The sequence below is a fragment of the Rhea americana genome, unplaced genomic scaffold (genome assembly GCF_003343005.1).
Source record: "Rhea americana isolate MKP2758 unplaced genomic scaffold, rheAme1 scaffold_183, whole genome shotgun sequence".
NCBI lineage: Eukaryota > Metazoa > Chordata > Aves > Rheiformes > Rheidae > Rhea > Rhea americana.
The window spans coordinates 364,654-390,981 of NW_028185961.1; the positions used below are offsets into that span (position 1 = coordinate 364,654).

The 26,328-nt window shown below is 42.9% G+C and overlaps 1 protein-coding gene across 3 annotated transcripts in view; it reads right to left on the reverse strand.

Annotated features, from left to right (window-relative positions):
- The window catches only part of LOC146597464 (protocadherin-15-like), a 593,579-nt gene that overhangs the window by 283,691 nt on the left and 283,560 nt on the right, over window positions 1–26,328 (reverse strand). For all 3 annotated transcript variants that reach the window (XM_085302026.1, XM_085302025.1, XM_085302024.1), the window contains exon 7: window positions 19,604–19,666. The gene's annotated coding sequence lies outside the window, so the exon portion shown is untranslated. The remainder of the gene's footprint in view (window positions 1–19,603; window positions 19,667–26,328) is intronic.

Consider the following 26,328-nt stretch of genomic DNA (forward strand, 5'->3'; position numbering starts at 1 on the left):
AAAAAAAAAAAAAGAAAGAAAGAAAGAAAGAAAGAAAAAAGACTTTCAATTCCCCAGGCTTTCTTACAGCTCTAGCTCCCACGAGACATTTTTCAAGAAAAGTAGCTTATGAACAAAAAATCACAAATGCCTAACAATGTTTGCAAAATTATGTGGTGTATGGCCACTTCTTCAGTTCAGTATCTGCATTTGGGATGAGCCTTAGATCAATACAAAAAGGAAAAAAAAAACCTTAATTAGCCTTTTACAGTTAGTAAAGAGAATTTTAATTCCTATACCTTTCTAGGGGACTCTGGGACCGCTACCTGTTTTTTTGCCACTGCAGGGTTTTTTTTGCAACAGCTTGAGGATTGACACGCAACGTGAACAAATCCCATGTTTTGTCCCCACTTCCCTCAGCCACAGCACAAGGCCACTTGGAAGATTTCCTCCCCCCAGCCCTCCCGGTCCACAACGGCCCAGAGATCCCACCGGCGCTCTCCCGCGCCCGGCTCAAACGCTGCGCTCCCCTCCCGAGGCCGAGCTTCCCAGCGACGGAGCCCCACGAGGCAGATCCGATGTTGATGCTGGCAGCCGGTGCCCTATTGCAGTCAGTTTTTTAGTTCAACTATAAGCTAAAAGCTGTGCTAAAATACTTGATTCCTGAGAAAAACAATGACATATGTGATTGCTTCCTTAGCTGGATAGCTTTATAATTAACTGTTATACTGTAAGTGATGGACATATAAATGGATTATGCACTTAAAAGTTCAAATTGTGCCGGTTAGATAAGCTAGTTACACATACTTCGAGAGCAGCACAGATTGTGGTTTCRTTCTCATATTTATAATGCAGCCTCCATAAGCAATCCGGAATGATTCACAGCTAAATTCACAAAGAATTCTRAAAGACGCAGCAACACATTTTTAAGATCTGAAGACCAAGAAGGAAAAAAAAAAAAATCTGCAGCACTTTTGCACATTTTTCATTTAATTTTACTTTTCTCCGCTTCACCTGAAAAGAGGTACAAACTCCCTTTCTTTCACATTTGCCTTATTAAGTACAGGCAAATGAGAAACTAAGGGAGTTTTCCACGAGCAATCCTTTCTAAAGGGATTTTTTTTTTCTAAAAAGTAATTAACTCCTGGCAGGAAAGCAAGTTTTCTTAATACAGAAATACCTGCTGATTAACTTAATAAACACATCGTAAATCGTAAACCTCAACAATTTTCACCTAGCTGGTTTTTAGCAAAATACTAATTAAACCCAGAATTTGGATATTGTTGTCCTGAGCCTCGAGTCGGGGGGGAAGGCCTCACAGTTTTCAAGGTTTGTTATATTTTAGTTCATCCAAATCACTGGGGGGAGGACTGTAATCATTTTCTACAAGAAAATAAAAAAAAAAGTTGTAGGAACAAATATCGAAACCTTACTTCAACCAAGTCATCTCAACTTTCCTCATTTCCACATCCAAAACCACGGAGGCAGCAGTCCACGCCATTAAAGACATATGTACTAGGATTTTTGCCTCATATTTGTTTTCTACCTTCCCCTCCTGATATAGCACTGCATACGCATTCATATGCGTTTCTCAGTAATACAATCTAAATGCTAAAGGTTTTTGTTACTGACAATAAATTATAAGAAACTTACTTCTCACTTTTTTACTAGAGTAATTACAGTTATTTTTTCTACTGGCACTGTCAATACCATTAATTCTGAATGTTCAGCAGTTAATTTGCTTAGTTAAAATCAGTCAAAGCAGCCCAACATGCACAGCAGATAACTTCATTTCACTGCCTTGGATATTTAGAATCACTTGTTTCATGTGTTGATTCACAGTCAGAGTTATGTTTGCAGCTGAAGTTGCTTTAAAACCAATTCRAAATGCAAAAACTTGGAAAAACACAAGATAAAATCCGAGGTGTATTCAGTTTGCACATTTTCCTTGACGTCAAATAAAACGATTTTTAAAGCAAACCCCCATCTACCCAAGCAAAGTTGCATACAGGCTCTCCCTCTGCTACCTGGGAGGGACGACAAACTTTGCAGCGTGGCGAGAAAGTCGAAAAGCCTCGTTCCGCCTGAGGAGGAAACACTTCTCCAATTCAGGAAACATTGCAAAATGCCGTGTCTGTAGGCCTGGTTGTTTAAAGAACAGGAACTTTTACTTGCCTAGGTCTCCGCGAACCGCAGCGGCCGTGGGGTGCGGGCAGGCCTCCGCGCAGGTGGGCGCCTGCCTTCGTGGGTACGTGCAACATTGAGATTAGGAGCACGGGGTAACGTGGAAACATTAAGAGCTGCTTCGGGGCCCATTTAGCCCAACACCATCAGCTACCTTATGGGGAAAATTTTAAAGCGTTCCTTAAATGCATGTAATATGCATACTTATATTTGTGGATATTTATGAAGGTTAATTTAACTACAGGTTTACATGGCACATGCTGGCCAAAAAAGACAACTGAGCATCTGTAATGAACTGAGTTAAAACCTGAACATTTTCTGTGACTCGTAAGTTATTTATGGGCGACGGCGTCTGCTGCCGGCGAGTTAAATGTAAAGCGCTCGGTAACACGCGCCTGCGACCTSCAGAACTGAAGAGGTGACAAGCAACAGCTGTAAGCGCGAGAAAGGCGGAAAGCAAATACATAAAGCAAACGTCGGGCAATTAGGCAACAGGATAAACCCCAGGTAACAGGCGGCAAATTGCCTCGAACGCTTCCTTACTCGAGCCAAAGCGGAGCTCTCCGCCACCTATTTAAGGATGCGGGGTGTGCAGCACGCATCCCTGGAGAATCCCTTCCGCACGGGAGCGCCTCGACCAACCGCTCTAAATAAAACGTGTCCTGCCCTCTCTGTGCGCCGTTTACTTTCATAGACTCCGGGGAACAGGACACGAGCAGAGTCACCCTGCCAGGTGGCAGCCTGGCGGCGACGATAACCGGCGCGGGGCGCTGAGGTCCGCGGCGCTGCGTGCTGCCCTGGAAGGGGAGCCGAGCCGCCAGCCCGCCCAGCGCTGTCACACCTCCAGGTTAAAACGCTACCGCTGCCACTGAYCCAGTGCACCCGGAGCGCGACGCCAAGCAACACGTTCACGGTGACAAAATGTGTTTGTATTGTCACTGCTGGCATGCACCAAACAGGCTCACGCTCGGTGCGAGCTTTCAGGCTTAAGTCGTGCAGAGGGCTTACAAACGGAGTAAAAAGATTTAACTCTTTAACTAAATAAGAGGGTTTGCGTTTTTTCCCAAACATGCAGCAGTTCACACTTTATTCTTCTTATAKTCTGCAGGGAGCAATTTCAGACGCAAGGGTGGAAGAGCCGCAATAAGAGCCACCAGCGGTGTGGGGCTAGACTGTTCACGTGGCAGCAAGACACGCCACCTCGTGCACAATACCTCCGAATTTCCGCTTGTCGACAGCTTCACGGAACAGCAGTGCATCTGCAAGGAATGACTTTCCTTCCAAACCGGCTGAGCGGGGGGACCGCCTCAAGCATTGATACGGCGGCACTGTGCTCATTTAGGCTTCCSGTCCTGGCCTCACCTGCTGGGATTGCTCCTTCATACCTCTATCAATAACCTGTCCTACAAACTCAGCGGCCATCCATCACATCTGAAAAAGAATCTGTTACTTCTCATGGCTTCTTCAAATTGTTCTTCCTTCCCCCTCCACTTTTTTTCCTAGCATGGCTCACTGTTTTAATCTGCCAGATATTGATCTTCTGTACTTTCTTCACTTGGCAGCAACCCTTGCTTTCTGAAGGACCTCCTCTACTTGAAGCAACTCCTTCTTCCCTGCATTTAGCCATGAAAGCTAAGCTTTCCTTCTGATTTTCTCAATCCTTTTTTGCTAGTATGCATTTCTTCAGAACGTCTCATACGATGCCTTCAAATCGGCTCCATGTCATCTGCAAGAATTTAACTTCAGGCTTGCTTTTAACAAGGTTCATTGTAAAGTAAGCAAAACAGTAACAGATACACAGATTTTTTGGGCTTTGTTTTTTCCGTGAGCAACTTTTCTTGTTTCATCTATGCATGCACCCCTGCATTTTTCTGTTACTACGCGTACTTAGTCAAGCTGTTGTTTCTTCTCAAAAATAGATCAGCTTTTATTTCTTCTAAGTATCTGTCTGAAAGAAACAACCTTCATCAATGAATCACTGCATTTATGCATTCTGCTACTGATTTGAAAGACTTCTAAGATGACTGAGATCTTGGAAAAAACCATTGATATTTTAAATGCTATGTAAGAAAAAAAAAGCATTCAGAGTATCTAGAGTATTTCTAGTGAACTGTACTAGTCCTGTTGAAGATGCCTTTTTTCAAAGTCCAGACTCCGCAGTCTAGCATTTGCAATGAAAAAATGTTACGGAGAAAGTAAAAATAATGCATTTAGGTCGCTATCTTAGTAAGTGAGAAATAAGAAAACTATGTTTGTCTTACGTTTTCTTTTAGTAATGAATTTACCTTTGCTGACCTTGGTTCTTTTGACGGACTATTACGTACGAACATAAATAGAAGATAAGTAAGAGCTAAGAAAGCTGCTTTTTAGCCTGCTATCAGTAATTGGAGTTTAAATAACCAGATTCAAATAGCAAAGATTAACATCTCCTTCAACAGGTAGATTTTGTAAGATCTTGGATTTTATCAATCTTACAATTCTTGGGAACTCCCATTAATACTTCATTTCAGGCCTACCGCATAATCCCATTTCTATTTACTCACACCTCTCTTGCTCTTGCGCGCACCAGCTGGGTAAGAGAAACGATCATGCTCTCCCTGTCTATTTAACTCTTGGCCTCCCAGCTGCTCTCATCGGCACGACTGCCCGCTAYGATGCAGGCAGGATCCCAGGTAGGAACAAGAGAAATGCATCTCATTTTTCATAATTATCTGAATTGCTAAACAAAGATAATACCTTCTCACCATTGTAAAGATCTGAATGACTCCAAGCAGCAAAGTAGAAATTCCACATTCATTTATTAAGAAAATATTTTCTGCTTGTTAAAAAGTATTTTCTGCTCTTTGTGAAGCAAAATTAATATTGTATAACCATTTAGACAGAGAGATCTCATTAATGAACTATGAGGTTTTTTTTTGTAGTGAAAGTTATGAAATTAAAGTCAATGCACAACACAAAGGCAAGGAATTAGTTAAAATAACCTCAGCTCTTCATTGAGAAGTTAAAAGAAGTGTTATTTGGTCAAAGACAACATTAAATAACAGAGCCATCTTGCACCTTATTCTCAAYGATCAGCACCATCCACGAGAGACAAATCTCGGTATCATTAACTACTTCTGTAGAAATGAATGAAAACGCTTGAAATGCGAGAAGGCAACGGATTCTGCCTTTACAGGATTACTGAACTTAGTAAAAGTCCCGGGTCAAGTGGCAAGGAACAGTTTTGAGGCTACTGATGCAGACCCTTCCCTAGAAAATTGCTCTGCTCTTTCTCCACAGAACAGCACTGCAATGGTCCATCTACACCGAGCTGCTCTCCACTCTGAGTCTTTTACTGGTCTGGGGGAACTTTTTTTTTCTTTTCCCATTCAGTGAAGCAATGCTGTATTCTCTGTAAGGCCTGATTAAGCGTCCTGCTGAGAGAATGACTATTATTTCAATCAACTGGTATTTAAATTGAGCCAAGCAGTCCCTCCGCAGCACACCAGCGGCGCGATGGAAGACACAGGGAGCCCTGGCCAGAGGGGGCGGAAGGGCAGCACTGTGCCAGCRGTGCATATTGAAATGCTCAGAGCACTAATATACATATATATATATATATATATGTATGTATATATACACACTTTTTTTTTTTGAAACTACCTTGCACAACTTCACTCTTCCTGTGAGCAAATTTGACACTTAGTTCCATCACTACTGTACTTACAAAGGATTTATTCTGCAACTACCCAGAAAGATTTTTTTTTTTTTTTTGTGCTTATGTATTTTTAAGTCCTCTTAAAACAGGATGGTGTAATGCTGTAAACACAGACGTTCAGATTAGTCAAAGAAAGCAAGGAAATATGACGCTCGGCTGCCACGGGGTGTTTTGGCTCTCTTGTCGTCCTGCACTTTCTTAGCAGGGCTTAAGGAATGGGCTAACCCTGCTCCTTGTTGTACTTTTCCTATTTGTAACTGGTTAGTCTAAATTAAGAGCATGGCTGACTAAACGGAGTATTTTAACACAAAGACTTGGTAGGTTCTCAGCCGTTCKTGTCACACCAGACCAGCCCCTCTCAGGCAGTACGTTAGCCGACGAAGAGCGAGACTTCTAGTTGTGGTCCTACTTCCTGAGGCTCTCCTCTCTACATTGTAAACAATTTCTCTTACACTTTAGGCTAAAAAAACAACCATTATTCAATTAAATCACTCATGTGCAACCATGCATTCCTGACAGGCTCCATTCCCCATCATTCCTCTAGCTCCCATTTTCTCCTGCAATGTTTTCATCTCTAGCTTAATCAGTTGCATGTTCTTTGTATAACACTTTAATCATCTTTCAACATACTGCAGCGTTTTTTCCTTTCAGAATAAAAATTCTTTTTCATGGAAAATCCTGCTTAATCTCCTTTACCCACCTCTTTTCTCCAGGACCTGGCACTTCTTTGGTGGCAAGAGCCAAGCTCACACTTTGGAGGGCAGCAGGACCAGTCAGTATTAATGGGTAGGGATGCCACTGCTCACCATAATGAGCTTCATGAGCTATTACCATTGCCTTTTACTGCCTTCTAGCTAGATTTTAATTAACCGTTGCAAAATGTATTTTCATCTTATGCTGCCTCTTGTTTCCTTTGCTAAACTTTTTCCATTYGTACAGGAATCTGACTGCCCCTCATTTATCTTTTTGTCTTCCTTCCAAATTAATATTCATAAATCAGAAATCAAATCTGTAATAACTCATTTCCATTACAATGGATACAGCGCTTTCAAATTTGTCCTTCTCATCCTCATGCCTACATATCTTACTTTCTCTTTTCTTCGTATACTTGATTTTGTCCCTTGAAACACAATTTTAAAACTTCCTTGGAAGACTGCTTGCCCTCTGACATGTTCTTTCAAATGTAATCCAACTCACTGTGGTGCAGGTCTTGCCTTCAAATCCGTCCCAGGCTCCCAGGAAGGCAGCCCTCTCCTCCTGCAGCACGCTGCCTCCCAGATGAGCATTACCCTTCACAGCCTGTTTTCCTCCTCTCCCCTCTCCCCTTTCCCCCGGAGGAGCACCGGTCTTCTAGCACCACTTCACTTCCTCCTGCTCTGAAACCAGCTGGTAGCAAAAACCCCTCTGGCAAATTTAAGCTAGAGTGCACAGAGAGCACCAGGCAGCTGAACAGAGGCGGAAAATCAGGTGATTTCCTCTATAGCCGATGGCAAGCCCAGGTTTCATTTGCTGGATATGCCCTCCGTCTGCAGCGAGCTCCTAAGCGGACACTRGTTTTCTTTCCCTATGAGGATGCAAGGGTCTCCTACTAGGAAGACCGTAGAACAAAAAACAAACAACTGACTGTGTAGCCCTCAGTAAGTCTATTGGAAAACTATAGGTATTYGGCAAATAAATAAATAAAAATCATATAAATAAGATGAACAAAATGTTTTTTTAAAAATGCAACAACCTCCTAAAAATAGAAGTTCTTCTGTGACTCTTCTTAAAGACTCACAGAACATATATTACTCCTGCTATTATTTTACCGCTAAGTGTTTCCGTCACATTCCTATCAAGACATCCTCTCCCGAGGAAACAGCTACCTCCAAAGCTTCAAGAAAAGGACAAATACATTTGAGAAGAAAAATCCAAGGTCACYTGTCTGAAATACTCCTCTAGTATATGCATCCCTTCACCTTCTACCAAAGCATAAGATGTATAAGGACTATTTGCCTCTCTAGCCAAAGTGAAAGTGTGTATAGCTCTAATGGGTCTATCACCAGCACTACATAATGGTCTTAAAAGGCCTGTCCAGAATGTTTTTGCTTTACCAAATAGCAARGATTCAACAAAGAAGAAATCAAGGGTTCTACCGAAATAAAAATTAGGTCTCCTTTATAAAATGCATCAGCTGGGTAAGAGTTTGTCATCAAACATCTTCCTATGAACCGACACAGTACAAGAGTGCACCCTATTCTGCAGATAATTGTGCCTCTGCTGTTAAATCATGATTTACTGAAGTGATGCATTTTCTTTTAATTATAACAAAATTACAAAAATGAACCCTTCTCTCTGATATCCCAAGTGATTTAATCACCCAAAAAAAGAAACTCGAATACTGTAATTAGTTGCTCTTGGGGGGGTCACAAGTCCAAAAATGGATGTAGAAGCGAGGAAAAACCTGAGAGAACAGCTGTGAGATTTGAAGTTGTATTTGTCAGGCTTCATCGAGCCTTCAGCAGAGCACCAGGAAAGCAGGGCRGCAGTAGTGGTAAACGCTATACTTGGGCCAAACGCAACGCCTTCTAATGCTAGGGAGCTCTAGCCGGCTATCAGCAAGCCTCCAGTCGTGTCTGTGCTTTGATTCCAGCAACCGAGAACCTCAGGTGCAGCAGAACTATAAAGTCTAAGGCAAAAATTCCAGCATAAAACCCACCCAGGCAATAAGTAACACGCAGTAAGACACCTAAAATCCACTGGGACCCTAAAGCAACAGGAATCCAGTGCAGTCTCAGAGTAAACAGCCAACTGAAAAATATGGCCAAGTTCACAATTCCCCCTAGGCTTTCACATCTGGAAAATCACACAGCGTATGTATTGCTAAAGTAAATATTTCTACAAGTCTTAAATTCTGTTACTCACTCTTTTTTTTGCATTTGTTTGTTAAGGAAGATGTGTTGGAATGGATTCTATCTTTATTTAATCTACTTGAATTTCCTTTGCAAGATAAGCACAGAAATCCATTAATTGAGGAAATCTGACCTGTCAGGAACTGTTTTTAAAAAAAGGTTTTTAAACAGATGAAAATCTCAAGAAATGAAAGTAAGTGTTTATAAATATGTACATGTTAATGCCAAAATTCAGATTTTAATTAAGTGCAGAATACCTGTCTTTCCTGTTTCTCAAATGAGTTGCAGGATCTCTACCTTTGATTACAGCTTCAAAGAGAAATTTGGTATTTATTCTCTTAGAAAGCAAAAGTGTATCACACCTCTGATGTCTTAGTGCATAACTAAAAATCCCAACTTTATGGGAGTAAAATTAAGTAACGTTAGTAGCAAAAATCTCCTTTACAGAAAGAAATGATTTCGTTAGCAGCCAGTGACGCTTGAGCTGTGCTGAATATGAAAGAGGTAAGCCCTGTTAAAGTGTTTTGCATATAAAATTAAAACACCAAAGAACTCAGTTACTGTTTTTCCTCGGAGAAACGGTTTAGCAGGAATGACCTCCCCCACAATTTCTTTTAGCAATACTRAATTCCGTAACGCGGATCCTTCTTACTGTAGGCCCAAACTTTTGTCTTAGATGGCTGTCTTAGGTGCTCAAAAAGATTGCTGGAAAAGCTACACATATGTAAAACGGAGAAATGACATAAATGATGTCTTGGCGTGTTAGAATGTGAAAAAAAGTACCAAATACTGAGCTCTTCTTGTGGACTGTGTAAGGTTAGCGGTTAAGTGATGACAGCTTATGCTTCCTCAGGTATTTTACAAACGTAACTAACAAGGTTGATAGGTGACCAAGAAGGTGGCTGAAGGGTTGCCCACTAGAAAATAAATGAATAATTCAAAAATGAAAAATTCAGATAGAAATTTTTGGCTTTTACTGAACTGCAACAAGAAGGAGCGTCTAAGAAAGAAATCCCTAAATCTAACCTTCGCTTGAACAGAGTAGTTGCTGCACCGTCTCTCTTGGAACTGAAAGGTTTGTACCTGTAGCCCTATGGAAGGGTAGTTGCTGGCACCAGTATTCGAAATAAAAACTGTAAATAAGGAAGATATGCATATGAAATACGTTATGGTTATCAATTCTAGTTAGACCTTTAATATATCCCAGGAGGAGGCAGCTTGCTTTCTCAGAGACAACACAGGTTAACGCACTGGATCTAGTAACGGCCGAGGTTTCAAACACAAAACACGCAAGCAGCTCAGACCCGTGAGAACATTCCCCGCCGTTCGATGGAGCTCACTGCAGCACGGTGCGGCGGTGCAGAAACAGCATCATCATTGCAGGAGCACACAGCGAACGCGACGGTAAGAGATGGTCGTTGGGAGCTACCCAGAAAATCGGATACGGTTTGGGTCTAGGCCCCTAAAGAAGGATCGGAACTTCTCCTGAGATCTACAGGGTTGTTTCTGAGTCTTTCAGAGGTAAAGTTAGGAGCAGCAGCACACCGTCCAGGGCAGTGGGCAGCCCGAGCAGCCAACAGGCATCTGTAGGGCAAGGGCGAAGCACTTTATGTTCACATAAACAAAAACTCTCCACACAGCTCTGCAACATGTGCTTCCTTACTCAGCTGCTGGCAAGGCACAGGGAGAGGGAAAACACAGCCTGGAAAAGGCCTGCAAAGTCTCCACYGCATCCCATATCCCCAAGCTCTGGAGTCCTCTTCCCAGTAGAGGGGAAGACTGGAGAAGAGACCTGTATTCTGATCTCTGCTCAGAGCTGTGGGAACACTGTCCTTCCAGGAGGGACTTGGCAAAATACAGAATTAGACATTTAATGACATATACCAAGCCTAAACCCAAAGTGGATGTCTTTTAGGTTACATAATCTTTATACAACCTTTTGCTTTCTCTTCCTTTACACCAAATCTTTAGTTCTGGATCTTGAGAAGATTGTTCCATCAATGGGGTAAACTGGTGATCACGGCAAGAGAGGCAGAGCGAAGTACTTCAAGCCCAGAAGGGAAGAGTGCGCTGGCTGAGTGCCATAAAAGGTAGCAGCACTCCCCTTGAGCAGTCCTTCAAAAGGTGGCAACTGCTGCTGGAGGGGAGCATGAGGCTATAAATYCCCATTACACGTGCTCAAGACCAGAAACAACTGCTCATGAGAGAACTGTGGATGAAGGACACCTAATTTGGGGATCTGGTATCAGTCCAGCATCACACTACATTTTCTTCTGTCGAGAAGGAAATGCTTTTAGGAATGTGCAGTGATGGCCTTCAGCATCCTGGAGAGCTGCAGGCTTGAAGAGTTTCCAATAAATGCTGAAAGCTGACAGCCAAGCAMGACAGCAATTTGGAGCTCTCTACCTAGCCTGTCTCATTCYCAGCATCGGACACCCAGAGGTCTCTGCCCATCCCRTGGACRTTGTCAGTTCACTAATCTCTTCTGYGTCTGGATGAGCAGCAGCCCATGCGCAGGCACGCAGGAGGGTACCGCTTTTCGGGGCTTGTGCCGTACCTTCCTCTGTAACACCAGTCGAGAGGGGATTCACTGGACAGGGCAGTGATCAGCGTCTGAGGGACAAGCCTGGCGCGTTTTGCTCTCTAGGGTATTGTCGAATACACTCACCTCTCCACACTACCTTGGTTTCATGACTTTTATTACCTTATGCATGGCAGAACCGCATGCTAATCCCATCTGGTTCCCCCAGCATCACAAGCACAGGGTAGTTACTGCACGCAGAAAAAGCACTTCGTTATTTTAAAAGCAACCCCCTGCCTTTCTCCTGCTTGAGACTGCTCGGCGTGGCTTGTCTTTTAAACAAAGCAGGCCTCCCAGTTGTCTCTTGATTTCCCGAAGACGGTAACAATCCTTAAAGTTTGGACAGATTCAGCCTGAATGAAACAGAAACTTCAAGACAGGCAGGAGAGGAACCTTCTGTAATTTAATTCTTATTCTAATCTGGTCTCAGGCACTCAATGTGAAAAATTAGAATAAAATACTCACCAACAACACTAAATTAGAGAAGTTAATGTTACCCTACAGGAAACTGTTCCTTGTAATTTCTACTAAAGAATTACTAAGTAAACTAAATGTTAACATCGAGAAACAATTTTCTTGATTTACAGAAACCATAAAGTTGTCTACATGTAGTTCAAAGTGTTTCTGCCTTCCACCATCACCCCCTTTCCTCAACCTGCAGAGTAAAATAATGGTTCATTAGTAGGTCTTTATGGATTAGAGCAGCAAATAGTGGGTCTGAAACAGTTTTATGAATTAAAACTCAGCTTTTTGTTTGAGACTTTAAATTTTCATTTCATCTTGGAGTTCCTAGACAGAATTACATGCAATGAACTTAACAAACATTGGGGGAAGAGAATACAGTAGTGAGGGAAGCAATGAAAAGAGAAGAGGGGCTTATATAATCCAGTCCTCTTGTTGCATTAACAAAGCTGGGGACTAAGTTAAATATTTATCTGCAGGACAGGTGTATGAAGAGCAAAATTACACTGTGCTTGTGTCTTAAGCCACAGAGCAAAAGACAAGTTCATTTCCGTGCTCATTTAGATACTGGCCTTACGGCTAAGACTTGCAGCAAAGATACTACTTGCAACAGGAATACCTGGTAAGCAGGACATAGTTTTCACGTAAACACTAAAATCTTAAAACATCTGGATTTTAGTGAGCTGTCAAGACACAAATGTTGCGACCATTGTTAGTAATGCTTTATCTTTACATAGCATTTTTCAAACAACAGCAATATAATTTGACTCTGCAGAAACCGAGGTCCAGAGAAATGAAGCTGTTTGTACCCACTGCCTGCAGCGGGCCAGCGCTGGCTGAGCTGGGAACCGAGACCAGTCCAAAGCCCTGTCTAGCAGCTCCTGCTGCGCCATCCATTAATAATCAMCTGCAATAATTCATTCTCTTGGCACTTCTTAAGGCCTCGCGGTCTAAAGCAACAATGGCTTTGTAATTCAAGATGCAACTTGATAAGAAGAAGGTTCTTCCCTACTCCCAAAATAAATATTCAGCTTCAAGAAAGAACTGTTTAAAGAATACAGCTCCTGAACCATATTTTACAGTATAGACAGTTGGAATGAGAAAAACACTCAGAAAAGGAATAAAACAGGCATAAGACATTTCATTACATCTCCCATAACTGATCAGGCAGCATCCAGCTGCTTTTCGTAACTAATTGAGACTATTTTTGCATTATTTTAAAACTAAAAAAAAACTAAAAAAAAAAAAAAATAGAATCTGGCACTCTAAAAACAAGACATCCTTGCAGAATGCCTCCGTAACTGCTGAAATGCATGTTCTGCTGTGAAGGAACACAGATTTTCTTCCATATCCATCAAAGAACATACTTTGTTGTTCACAGGTGCAAAAACTAAGTAGACTGAATACATGTTAAATTCTAATGCCAATGAATTGTGCAGTACAGAATAAGAGTCACAGTGTTCTGAACCTTTCATCARGTCAAAGGAGTCGGAAGCTTCGCTCCAAAGACTGCGCTGCATGTGTTTGCCGTTTGTCGGCAGCACTACAAGCTCCTTCCCCCCTGCTCATGCACAAAGCAAGTCAAGTAACTTATTTAAAATCGTTACTCTGTTCAAACCGCTGTGATCGCTCTGGGGCTGGAAGTCAGGCTGCTGCTTCTCCTAGTTTATTGGCATGGTATGTATCTGCACAAGTAAGGAGGAAGACAAAGCAATGGTGTGGAGATTTTAACGGCCCAAAATGCTCAAGCAAACCAACCAGAACAGGAGGATGCTGCGTGTGAGATAAATGGGGTGGGCTGAAATACCCCCAACTGCCCGCAATCAACCCCAAGGGCTTGTTAAGACGTGGTCATAGCAGTCCGCAAGAGGATCAGACTCCCCGACACATCTTCCCCCCTCGATTTCCTGCTGGTACGTACGTGCCTAATTGCGATGCTGCTGCCTCCTTCCATTACGAGCTCTGCCAAAGACTGTTTCATAATCAACAGAAACAGCAACAATGTTATAAGCTCCATAACACTGCAAATCTGACCTGTAATTTTGTAAGCTCCTCCTTAAAAAACAGGTTTTGCTATTTCTCTGCTCGTACCAGAGAATCCAAAATTCTTTAAAAAGTAAAGAAAAAAAACCCAGCTTAATTCCATTTCTCTCCTCCTCCGATCCTTGCAATCTGTCACTGCCCTAAGTCACCTGATTCTTCACTGCATAACTATCGATAAAACAATATTTGAGAAATGTCTTACCCTTTTGTGCAGTCTTCTCTTTGCCATACCATGGCAAACTGAATCTGTGATAACTTTAAAATGCATAGCAGCACCACCAAACACATGTCACTGAACTTCAGTGAAGACATGATGACATCTTTCCTTTTCCATTCAATACCGAATGGTTTTAAACAGTGGCTGTTTAGCACTGCAAACGCTTTCCCTGTTATCTAAGTAAACAATTACACATCCGATTTACACCTTGAAACTACGTGCTTTCATAAATTCATGAGTACTTCACATTGCCTCTGTGATACATTTTTTTTTTTATGTAGCTATTACTAAAAACACTTGAACCGACCAGGTTCCACTGCACTGTACTAGCAAAATACCCTTTGTGGCTATATTACACTCAGCGTTTTCAAATYCACGCTGCCTGAGGACAAGCAGGTGTTACTATTGTTTCCTGCAGTTAATTTTCTTGCTGCAAGAGACCTTAAAACTAAGACAAAGGAAGAAAGGCGGTAGCAGATGGCTGCATCCTTTCCGAGCTACTTCCTTCGCCTAACAGTCAGTTAGTGTGAGAAATAACTTTGAGGAGTTATGAAAAGATCTGGGCCAAAGCTATTAGACCATGAAGAAATAATCTGTCCAACTTCATGATTCGGTAAATTAAAGACAATAACATGCACGCAAAAGGAGAGCTCCCGTAACAGGTCTGCGGAAATGMTGAGCATCTGCAGCTCCGGGCAACGTGGGATTTCCAAGCACTTCCACACTGAAGCAAAGTTACAGAGTGAATTGTCCAAGTAAATTATGAATCTGGAAATATCTGTCTTATTTTCATCGTAAAGATATTGCTAGCTCTGTTGGATTCAGAATCTGAAAAGACCGCAGAGGTTTCTGACAGCTCTCCCTCGCTCTCCCTGAGCCTGTGGCCCGGAGAGTCCCCGTGGCCGGGGCTGCTGAGAACGCACAGGAGCAAGGCAAGCGTGCAGCTGGACCCAAGCCTCAAAAGCTTGCGGTGCTTTGACCGGCCAAGCTCCAGGATTTGTTTCTGAACTCAGCAGGAGCGAGGACCTCTCTCCTTGCTGCCTCGGCTACAAGCAGCTTGCCTCTCTGCAGAGAGCAACTCTTCCCTTCAGGTCCTGAYGGCGACAGGGCCACTGCCAAGCTCAGCTTGGGGCCAGCGAGTTGGTAACGGGCCCCCAAAGCTACCAGCGTTGCTACGTGGTGATTTCACTGGCAATTACAGGGCAGGCTTYGAACACAGGAGAGAGAAACCATCGACTGCTGCACTGCGAATACACCAGAGTGACACGAAAAGCAGGACTAAATCAGGGAGTAGAAAAGCTGACTTGCAAGAAAATCAACCTTGCGCGAATGCTGCACCCATTTAAGTGAAAAATTAAGCCCTATTTGATTCCAGACAAATCAATTCAGCCAATACTCAGCTCTGAGAAGTTGCTTCCAAAATACTCGAGTCATTCAAGTAGTCTAAAGATTATCTCAGTCTCCATCAAGGTAAACAACCCAGTAGCCTTTTTAAATACCAATCATAGAGGAGAACCGATAGAAAGCTAGACACTTAAAACGGCAGGGAGAGAGAACGGAGTCACTCGGGTATAATCCCGTTAGATTTGCGCTCCAGCGCTGGGAGAATTCCTGTTTCTGGCTCTACAGCGGCTGTGAATAAATGCGAGCGACTTTACAGACGCCCGCAGTGGCTCTGCAGCCCACATCACTGTGGGCTACATGGGTATTTCATGGGCATGTGTGTACTTCCTAGATCTAGCCGCTTGATCTCCTACTTTGGTAAAAATTATTCCTGTGCTCCAGCTTCGAATGGTGCTACCTAGCGTATTTGTGAATTAAGACTGTTAGGGTAACGGAGTTTGCCCTTCTAGTATGTCTTCATTTGTTTCAGCCATCTTTGGGAGGGTAAAGAGCACGTATCACTAATTTTCACAGAATAAAGTTAAGCTGAATTTCCCCACRTGAGGACTGATGAATCCCTGCATACTTACAGGGAAAAACAACAACAATAACAAAAAACAATCAAATACTTTTAAAAATTAGTAACAAAGAAATTCCCGATTACTCTCTTGACAGCGCTACTATACTTATAAAGTAATTGAAAAGCCTTCTTTTATAAAGTCCTGGAAGTCAAGAAGCCCTTAAGCAGAGACATACACATGGTGCRTAATTCTGAGATACCTACTTCCCTAGGACAAGGCACAGAGCACGAACTTTTCCTCTAATACRTGCATTTGCATAGGAGCATCTCTGCGCGCGTGCGATGCTGTGACAATACCGACGAGACGCCTGTCTGTTCCAGCTACAGCGACAGTGTTGTAACGCGCCCACCCGCTTAGAGACAGCGGGCCACGAACAGCCGCTCAACTCCTCTGCAGTTGCGCGGTGAAGATGCTCTTCATGTTCTGCACGCTCAACAGGCAAGTGCTTTCAGGCTACAGCAGTTCAATCTTCTCATGAAAAYATTAGGCGTTATACTGCCCTATTACTACACACAGGCACACAGAGATACAGCTGTAATGGAACACTGTTCGTGGGTATAAATTAGTGTTAAGACCAATATTTCTATGGGACAAGTATCTCCACTGCGAGAATTACCRGGGGAAGACAAAAATGAGATTAGAGCTTGGACTGCTGACTGCAAAAAGAAGTTCTGATCCAARAATCAAAATAGGCTACAACTAGCAGATACTACTTGTTTTGTCTTGCCATGGCTTCAAGTTGATGCACTAGGGGTAGACCTTCTCAGGCCGATGCTAACACRTAACAAAACACGGAGGAGCAAGCGAGAAGCTGAGAAGTCTGTACAACACTAATGTCTCTTCCRAGAGCAGCTGCTAAAGGAGTGAGCTGGCATACAGGAGTACACTGAAAAAAGGAAGGAAAATTCTTTTCCCAGCTCTCCCAAAGAGCCTACGTCTTCCTGAGCACTAACCCCTCCCCTGCATTTACCTACACCCCAAATAYAACCATCCGGCCTTTGTATCTTTTGATGCTATTATTACATACRGTTCTTTGGAGTAATTCTTCCTAGGTATGTTATACTTTCTTTACAGTAACTTTTGTGACCATAAGCACCTGTAAGAAGGCAAAAGTTTCATAGCTCCTCCCTTGTTTAAATCTCAAACACCAGTAATAAAACATTCTGATACAAGTGAAAGTTTGCAGTGACTTACTTGCAYTTCAAGATTTGATGCCAAGTAATAGAAATTATTCTATGATACGTCAAATCCCCTCTCAACCGAAAAATTAAGAAGAGTAATACAAAGCTGCAGATCTGGGTAAATTCATTTTCCATATCCCTCATTTATAGCTAAGTTTCAAAAAGTGCCAGCTGATCCGGGTGCCCACTCAGGCGGCAAACGCTTGTGAGCAGAGCCCGCCCTGGTTCCCTGTGCTGTTACCCGTGCCACCATACAGCTGTGAAAGCTGCAAGAGTTCTCTCCTCCAGGGAATATAATKTAGGAACAAATTCACTTTGGGGTGGAAACGCGCAGTGCCGAGATACAGCTCAACCAGAGCTTAAGCTGCAGTGCCGCGGGCGGCGTCCCAGCTGCCCTTTGCGGGAGCTGCCCGAAACGCCCCAGGAGGYGCTGGGCCCACGTCGGGCCCCTGCACATCAAAGTAATCAGGATGCTGCAAYGTCACGAAAGCAGGCAGCCAGACAGGGGAGAGCGATCGCCCCGGAGGACGACGGGCTGTCGGTCCCGCTTCGTGTTTCCTCGAGGTGAGGAGGCCGCCTCGGAGGCGGCCCCGGCTCGCCAGGAGCAGAGGGAGGCACCGCAGCCGGCGCCAGGTGACCCAGAGCCCAGCTGGGAGACACGAGGCCGTAAGGAAACGGGGCCTCGCTCCTTCCGCTACCGGAGCGCCATCGAAAGGTCCAGCCGCGTTTCTGCCGTTCGGCTATAAAGTCGATCTTGCCTCCGGAAAGCATCTTTAACTCGACCATATTAACAAGCGATAAWCAGACAAACATCTGACGCGCTGATAACTCTATGCCATAAATCTCACCTGTACTAAAATGGGCAGGATTTTAGAGAGGAAAGTCACACAGTTGGTTTTGCGCTCAAACTGACATTTACATCGCCACTACATTAACACTCACAGAGTAAATGCTTTTTCCCTTCCCTGGTGAGTGTGGGAAGCAGCATCTAGCTCCAGGAGCACCTATGGAACTATTTTAAAACGTGTTGCACAAGCTAGTGCATAGCAGCACCAGCCACTCATTCCCACAGTCATATCTTCCCTTCTTCTGATTTCATTTGCAAGACCTCTAGAGGGCACCGAATAAAAGAAAACAAAGTAAAGAAACAGATATAAATGTTAAATAGAGTTTAAAAACRGGGATCTCCTCTATTTATTTTTTCATATTGAAAACCTTCGAGGTAATCCTATAGATTAATGCAATGGGATTTTTCTTACCCCAAATCCCACGCTTTCTTGCGGACCCTTTTTGTTAGAAATATGAAATGCATTACCAGACCTCTCCTCCCTCCCCCAGCAGAAACCACTTTCTTGCATATCTGCTAAAATATGCTGCAGGTCATCTTATTTCCAAGGCGCTCACAGGCAAACAAAAGCCCCCCACGCCAGCAGAAAGTCCCACTAAGCTAAGAAGAAAGGAAAATACAGTTGAGTAAAGTTGACCTTTCTACCAACACATGATGGCATTATATGAATGTGGAAGTTAATGTCAAAACAGACGGGAACCGTTGCAGAAACCAGCCACTCAGACAATCCCTTTTTTGATTTTTTATGCATTTACTGAACATGGGATCAGGCATACTGCTAGTAASTTCATTACACATTTGATCAAGACATATGCAACTAACCCATTACCAATTGAATAYGCAAAATCCAGGATAAGACTTGTATTAGGCCCAGCTCCCGAACAGGCAGAAGATAAAATACATTACAGTAGATACAGCATACTTTGTTTTATCTTGTGTCRTAAGAATGTCAATCAATAGGGCATAAGCCCGTTATGTAAAATTTCAGCTATGGTTTAGTAACTTTTTATGGCTTTCTAAACCCCGTGCAACTCTGAAATTGGCTATGCGATTACCAGGGCACAGCTGTCCTCACTTTAGCTTAATGCCYTGTTTATCTCTGGAGTGCAGAGTAGATCTGTAAGTGTAACTAAAACATTAAGAACTGAATACARCTAAGTAATGCACGAAAATTTCTCTGTTCAACTTGATGTCAGGGCACCAAGTGCACCTGAGGGCACCAAGAGACCTCTCGATGGCCCTGACCAGCCTCCCCTGGAGCCTCCCCTGCTCAGGGACTCCGCTCAGCTCAGCCCAGGGCCGTGAGCCCCTGCCCTGAGCGCCGTTGTAAGCACACACGCAGCAGAGCCCCTGCCCTGCCACGTGCCCCTTGGTCTGGGCTCCCTTTTTTTTTCTTAACCTTGTTTGCAAATCCTTACCTTTTCCTGCCCCTGCAATCGTGCGTGTGTAAGCCCCTTTCCATCAGTTTTTCCTAGTATATGAATTTCCTTATATTTTAAGCAGCTAGACAACCAGCAGCTGCTTTTGTGACTCATACGTTCGAAGATACAGACTTACATGAACTTCTGAGGCTTTCTTCATACTCCAGTAGAGCTTGCCGCAATGCCACGAAGCGTCACCCTACAGGAATGGAAAATCGGGAAGATGTTATTCTTGCTCATGCAGAACACAACTGTATGATTTTTTGATTCATTCCCTACTGTCCTGTTCTGAATGCCATCCCCGCTGGGTCTGTTTACATATACTCCCTCACCTTCTTTTCAGGCTACAGACAAGGTGTGCCAGCCTGTTCACTTAATTTCATTTGTGTGATGGGAGAAAAAAAGAGTATTGGCAGCCCAGAGCTTAAGCTCGGAAAAAGCGCACAAGGGGCAAAAGATAGAGACTCTGCAAGAAGACTTTCATCACGGACTTCTCATCAGACAGGCCCTGCAAAACCCAAACTCTCAACCTCGGATCACATCAATTTTTGAAGACCAGTGCTTTTTGTCTTCCTAATCTTCTAAAAATGTCAGATATGAAAAGCAGCAGCTATTTTCTCTTGTCACAGAACTTTCTTGTATACAATAAGTTCAGGTGACATTATCTGATGCGTATAATCAAGATGCTTTTTCAGAAATGTCATTAATTTAGTGATATAAAACAGACAATAAAAGAAAAATATGCACTGGAGGAGCACCACACGAGGGAGACGACTGTTTTGGTTGATTATGTTAATTTCCAAAATTTCAGGTATTCAGGTCAAGGATCTGCTTAAAAAGCAGAGAAAATTGGATTCCACCATTTTAGTTTCAAAACCATCTAAATTATGTTTTTCCTCAAGCTTCCTAGTAATAAAACCTGCAGACCTGCACACATCCTCAAAAGCAGAGGATATGCGTAAGCCCTGTTAGCAACTGTCTGGGAAAAAATTTGAGGCCTAAAGCTGAATGTCAGTTTAAGGTAATTAAAAAAGTGGTTAGGAAATACTACATTTGTGCAACCCTAGAGCAGAAATTAAATGCATCACAACTAAAGCAATAAAACAGTCACGTGTAAGTGTAACTTCTCAAATCAAGTGCTTTGAGACATACCCTTATTGATTATTTTAACTGATGATCCTCTAGAAGGGATTCTGCAACCTATCGACGGCACTATTAGAAAGTGCCAAGCATCAGGCTGAATGGGAGAAGTTTGGCAACATTTTCACCATCAAAAATGATCATCGTGCACCACAAYGAGAAGCACATAGTTAAGTTTATAAAGAATGACCACTGTAGCTACTCGGACCCAGAAGGAACTGTTGTTCCTGTAGTTTACGTCAAGTAGAGTACAAAAAACCCCCAAACCGCCAGCAACAAAACCGCAGCAGTGCTCTGCTTCAGTGTATCAATCCCCACAGCCCAAGAGCAGAATCTCTGAACTTTGCTTGGATTCTCATCTCATCTGATACATAACAAATATAAACAACTTGCACACAAACAGCTATCATTCGCCAGCACATATCACATATGTGATGAGTATGATACACATTTGCAATTATAGATGGCATACAGTGTTACATAGATTATTTGGGTTTTTTTTTCCCCTTTTTTTCCTCTCAAATACAAGGCTCTGGCCAGGAAGGCCATGCTGCCCAGGAGCAGGAAGGGGGAATTTAATGGATTGCCTAAACATTCAGAGCACTATTTCTGCTCTTTAAAGAGTCACAAGAACCTTTCTCCAAGAAGAAAGTCACTTTTGGTGACTGCGCTCTACTTGGAGACTTCTTTCTGTTCAAGGAAATGGGTAAGTCAGAGTACAAAAGGGTCGAAAAGACCCCAGGCAGATCACAAGCACTACTACAGCTTCCTCAGTCAGTAAAGCCATCTACGGCTGAACCCACCTGCAGAACGACGTGGCGTACACAGTCACTCATAATTAAGGAGTGTACCTCAGGTGTTTTGAGGATGAAAGTGCTGATAGTTCAGGATCTTTCAGCAGCTGCCTTTTGCTCTTGAAAGCTACAATAGGTTGCATGGCACTCTTCACGGGAGTGGAATTACACTTCCATCCTGCAGGAGGTTGCTCCTGTTTTACTAGGCAGCCTTTATACTCACTTCTCAGTTGCAGATAAGTGTTCTTCAAAAAGATTAAATCGAAATCCATCTTTCAAACAGCTTGAGAAATTCTTCCCTCCCACCCACAAAGAATAAAAAAAAATGGGATGAGAAGCCAAATTCCCCATTTAAGCCAGAAGACCAACGCAGTCCTGGTTAATGAATCATGATCAGGTTTCCCCACTGCAGACATAGTCGGTATCAAACGCAATCTAAATCACATATGGGTTGAGTTCTTAAAACAAGCGCAGTGCTGTGAGTGAGATGAAAGAGGAGATCTAAACTTGAAATCAGGAAGAGGTGCCGGGGTAGCACCCAGCAATGAAGACGCAGGGTTACCGCAAAAAGCAAGAGCAGAGGGAAGTATTAGAGGGGCAATTAAAGAGTGCTTCTGCTGGTGCATAATCTAAATTACCTCCTTGCTTACAAAAACCTTTTGCTACTACCTCCCTTGGGCTTTCAGGCTGCTGCAAGGTGTCTAGGCGGTATCAAAGCGCCCCCTGCGAGCACACTGAAGGAAGCAGCCCTAAAAGCAGCAGAGAGAACTGCCCGACTGTCCTCCTTTCCCAGTGGAAACCAGCTATGTAATTGGATGCAAACTAAGAGAAGTTGAAATCTTTAAAGAAATGTTCTGCTTTGGGGTTGCTCCTCTGAGAATAATCTAAGTGCTGGGCTGAAATTCATTGCGGAATTAATGTTACAAAGACTTTCATTGCAACAAAACAAGTAAATATAAAAGGCCATGTCTCAAACAAAGACGTAATTCTGCACAAGAACACAAACAGACTAAATTATGGCTCATTACAAAACATTATTACTGTAAGTGCTTCCAGCTGAAAGCACTGGGAGCTCACAAGTTTTGCTTCATCTGCCTTCCACCTCTCAGCCATTCTTATTAGACTATTTATCTTGTGAATGCAGAATTTGGAAAGAGGAGAAGGGAAAAGGTCTGTTAGCAAGAGTGAATATATAAGCAGCTATACATCTGCATAGAAATAAGTATCGAAAATCTTTCATATCATTCAAAATAAAAACGTTCATACAATTCAAGATTAAAGTATTTAACCCAAAACTTTCCCAAAAACAATCCCAAATCTATTGTCCATTTTCCTCTCATTCATTAGCAAGCTCTTTTAGAAACTCCTGGCTAGAGGACCGCAGCTATGCTCACTAAAAATAAAAAATTCTGGAAAATATGACCCAATTTTATAGTAAGAGGGTAAAGCATAATTCCCTCCCTACTACCAGTGCTACTGTCTTAAAAGTTTAATTAGAGCAAGCTGAATGTCTGTCTTCAAACACTATGGTTTATGGCCAAAAGCAAAAACCTGGTACACTATCCTTCAAAATTCTGCAGGCCGCTGCGTACTACTGAGCAACTTGGTGATGGCTCCTACGTCATCACTGGGATAAAGCAGTAAGAGTATCTGAACTTATCTACGTTTTGGCCTACTGGCCTGCCTTTGTCAGTCCACCTTCCACTTCAGCCGTTCTTCTGGGCAGCATCGGCCTGGAAGCATCTCTGCCACTCAGATACTCTTCCACTTCTTATGCTCAGTGCTAGTTTGGATACCTTAAGATAAATGCAAGGTCAGAACTTCTGTTCAATGAGCTCAAAGCAGAGGAACCACCAGGTTGCCAGGGACTTCAAGAGGTCACCACGAGCACTTCCTCTCCTGAGACACAACCATCCCATAGATGTCTGCCTAACATCTCCGGAGAGACCCTTAACTTGGGCTATTTTGCAATGGTCCCCAGCAACCTGTTTGTCACCCCAACTGTTGATCCCTCCCTACATTGACGCCTTGTGAGACCATTTCTTGTTGCAGTTTACACCCATGAATTCCACACTATCCATTTTGGACAAGAAGAATGATTTCTCCTCGCCTTTGAAACAGTTTTCCAATCCCCACTCTTGTTTTCTTCACAATAACTAATCTCACTTTGACTTGTTTCTAGACCTCTGGCTGTTTTTACTGCTCTCTTTTGACTCCCTCCCAGCTGGCTCAGGGCTTTCTTGAAATGCTCTGCCTACATGAGGATGTGGTCTCCAGCTAAGCTCCTACTGCCTCTGCATAAAGACGAACGATCACGCTGTACTTCTTGCAGGTTATGCTTGGTACATATATCAGATACCTGTGTTTGCTTTTATATTTGGCCCCCCATCACACTGGCACTGTTGATTCATATTCAACTTTTTTCCTTCAGTAACCCCTCGTTTCTCTTCCAGCATAATTCTTACCTGCACTTCAACTTGCATTCCTCTAAGGGTAGGATTTTTACTGAACAACACACACCTCAACCATTCTCGCAATTAGTAGACATAGCTTCTGAAGGAGAAAGTGGAATAGAAAGCACCTCTCTCTCTCATCACAAGTGCTACAAATATACAGAACTGGCATTGTTACAGTCAGCCCTACTTTGTTTTTGGAAAAGTTTTCTCATATCAATCCCAGAAGAGAAGCAAGGTAACACGATCGCTGCCTGACTGTAGATTTCCCCTGGCCCTGGCTACACACACACACTGCCCTTGGACAGAAATGATTTCCTCTCCCCAAACCAGCACCTGGCATGGCCCAATGCCTTTCCTAAGCTACTCGGGCTTTAACAAGGCAGAGAGGCATTAAAGCACTGCTGCTCAAGGAGATGGGCTTTTTAGAATGAGCTTCTATCCTTCCCCTGTTTTTCTTCAACAAGGGAAGAGGGAATAATTAAAATAAAACATTATTGTAAAGCAACAGAAAGGAAGAGAACAGATCTGGCACCCAATTTAAGGCATTTCACATTTTTAAAATACATGAATTGAAATCAGTCACATTCAGCTTTCTGTTCTTATTTTGTCCTAAGTTAGATATTGTTTCTGCACCAGAAACCACRTGGGAGAGCCTGTGGGCCAGATGGTAAGCAGAGAAGAACAAGTATGAAGTACTGCATGTAGGAACAAGAAGTCAAACGTGCAGCTACAGTACGGGGACTAGCTTACTAAGCACTCAACAGAAAGACTGGGGTGGTGGCGGGAGACTACCTTGGATCACAACTAAATACTGCAATGTGATCCACAAACAGCTGGGAAGAATACCATTGACACAGCAGGGGAGGAAAGTCTGGCTTGGCTCAGGACTGGTGTCTCCCAGCTAGACAGCCTGTCCACTTTGGACACTGCACTTCCGTACACAGGCCAAGGAGAGCATGGAGTAACAAGAACAGGAAGAACGTTGAGATTTCTAAAATACAATCTGTAAGTAAGTAAAGCCTGCAAGAATAGCAAGTAAAGATGAAATGACAACCATCACATTCATTAAAATGTGCTATAAAGAATTACTTGTAAGGGAGTTCAGTGCTACTAGCACAATATCCAGGATGTCAACCTTCTAAATACAGGAGAACCTGCACGCATGTTAAGCAAGTAAAGATGAATTTATCTATCAGAATTACCAAAAACCACAGCCTATCTACAGTGTGCTATAAAACTCTAATACCCGCTTCAAATGAAATACTCATTTCTGTCAAAATCACAGAATGGTGAGGTTGGAAGGGACCTCTGGAGATCACCTAGTCCAACCCTCAGTGAGCCCACACGGGGACTGAACCCGCGATCTTGGCATTAGCAGCACCACGCTCTACCCAACTGAGCTAAACCCRCCCCCTAATCAAGATKAATACACAGAACAACTTTCCTGTTCCATCCATTCCTGCTCTATCTATCCAAGCAGGTATCCTGTATAGATAAACTCATTTTAGCTCCTAGTTACAGTCTGATTTTTTTTAAATTGGTCCAACAGAGCTCGGTTGCCACTTCCCCTGCCTTTACAAGAGAAAGSCAGCTCCTAGGGGCCTTTCTTGGCCCAAGACATATAGATAACCATGCACCTGGCTCTCAAACCTCTCCTAAGAAGGGGGACCTTCACCTGAAACAAACTGGCTGAGGGCAAGAAAGCCCAACCCTGCTRTTGCAGCTTTCTAGATAAGCCTGTGACACCTACAAAAATATGCATAAATGTGTGAAGAAAGAAGCAGGAAATATAAATTGAACTCAAACTGGAATTATGATTAGCACAGTTCTGCTACGTAGCTTTAACTCAATATGTACAGTACTCCTTGATTTAGGTGAAATGAAGATATAGGTATACAGATACATATAWAATATAYAYACACACATAAACATACACCAGTAAAAACACAAGAGTAAACTAACACATTTTTAACTCTATTTCAAGCAAGCTAATTTCCTCCCTTTTTCAACAGTCTTCATGTAAACTCTGGCTTATTTGGTGCTCTCAGCGGTCCTGCTGAAGCTGACGGCAGACGACTAAGGGAGAACCAGGAACCTGGCAGAGCGGCAGGAAGCCAGCAGGGGCATTGGGATGATGGTAGCCGCGTTGCTGGCCCTAAAATATAGTTAGGAAACAACACGCAAGAGCCTGATGTGTGAGATAACCTTTAKGCATTTGATTTTGGGTCGTGTCTTATTGAGCAGTAGTGAGATTCTGCTTTTCTTTATCCCAAGTGTGTAAGAAAACTGATGAATATAATTGATGCAGATTTTAATGCTTTGTTCAGCTATATTTGTAAAATTACTGTCTATCATAAAAATCAGTGTTATGTATCACAGTAGAGCCTTCCAATAAGGCTAGCACAAATATGGAAAACAGTGTTTTCTAATTGCTTTTTGTCTTCAATGGCAACGATACCTTTACTTTTTAA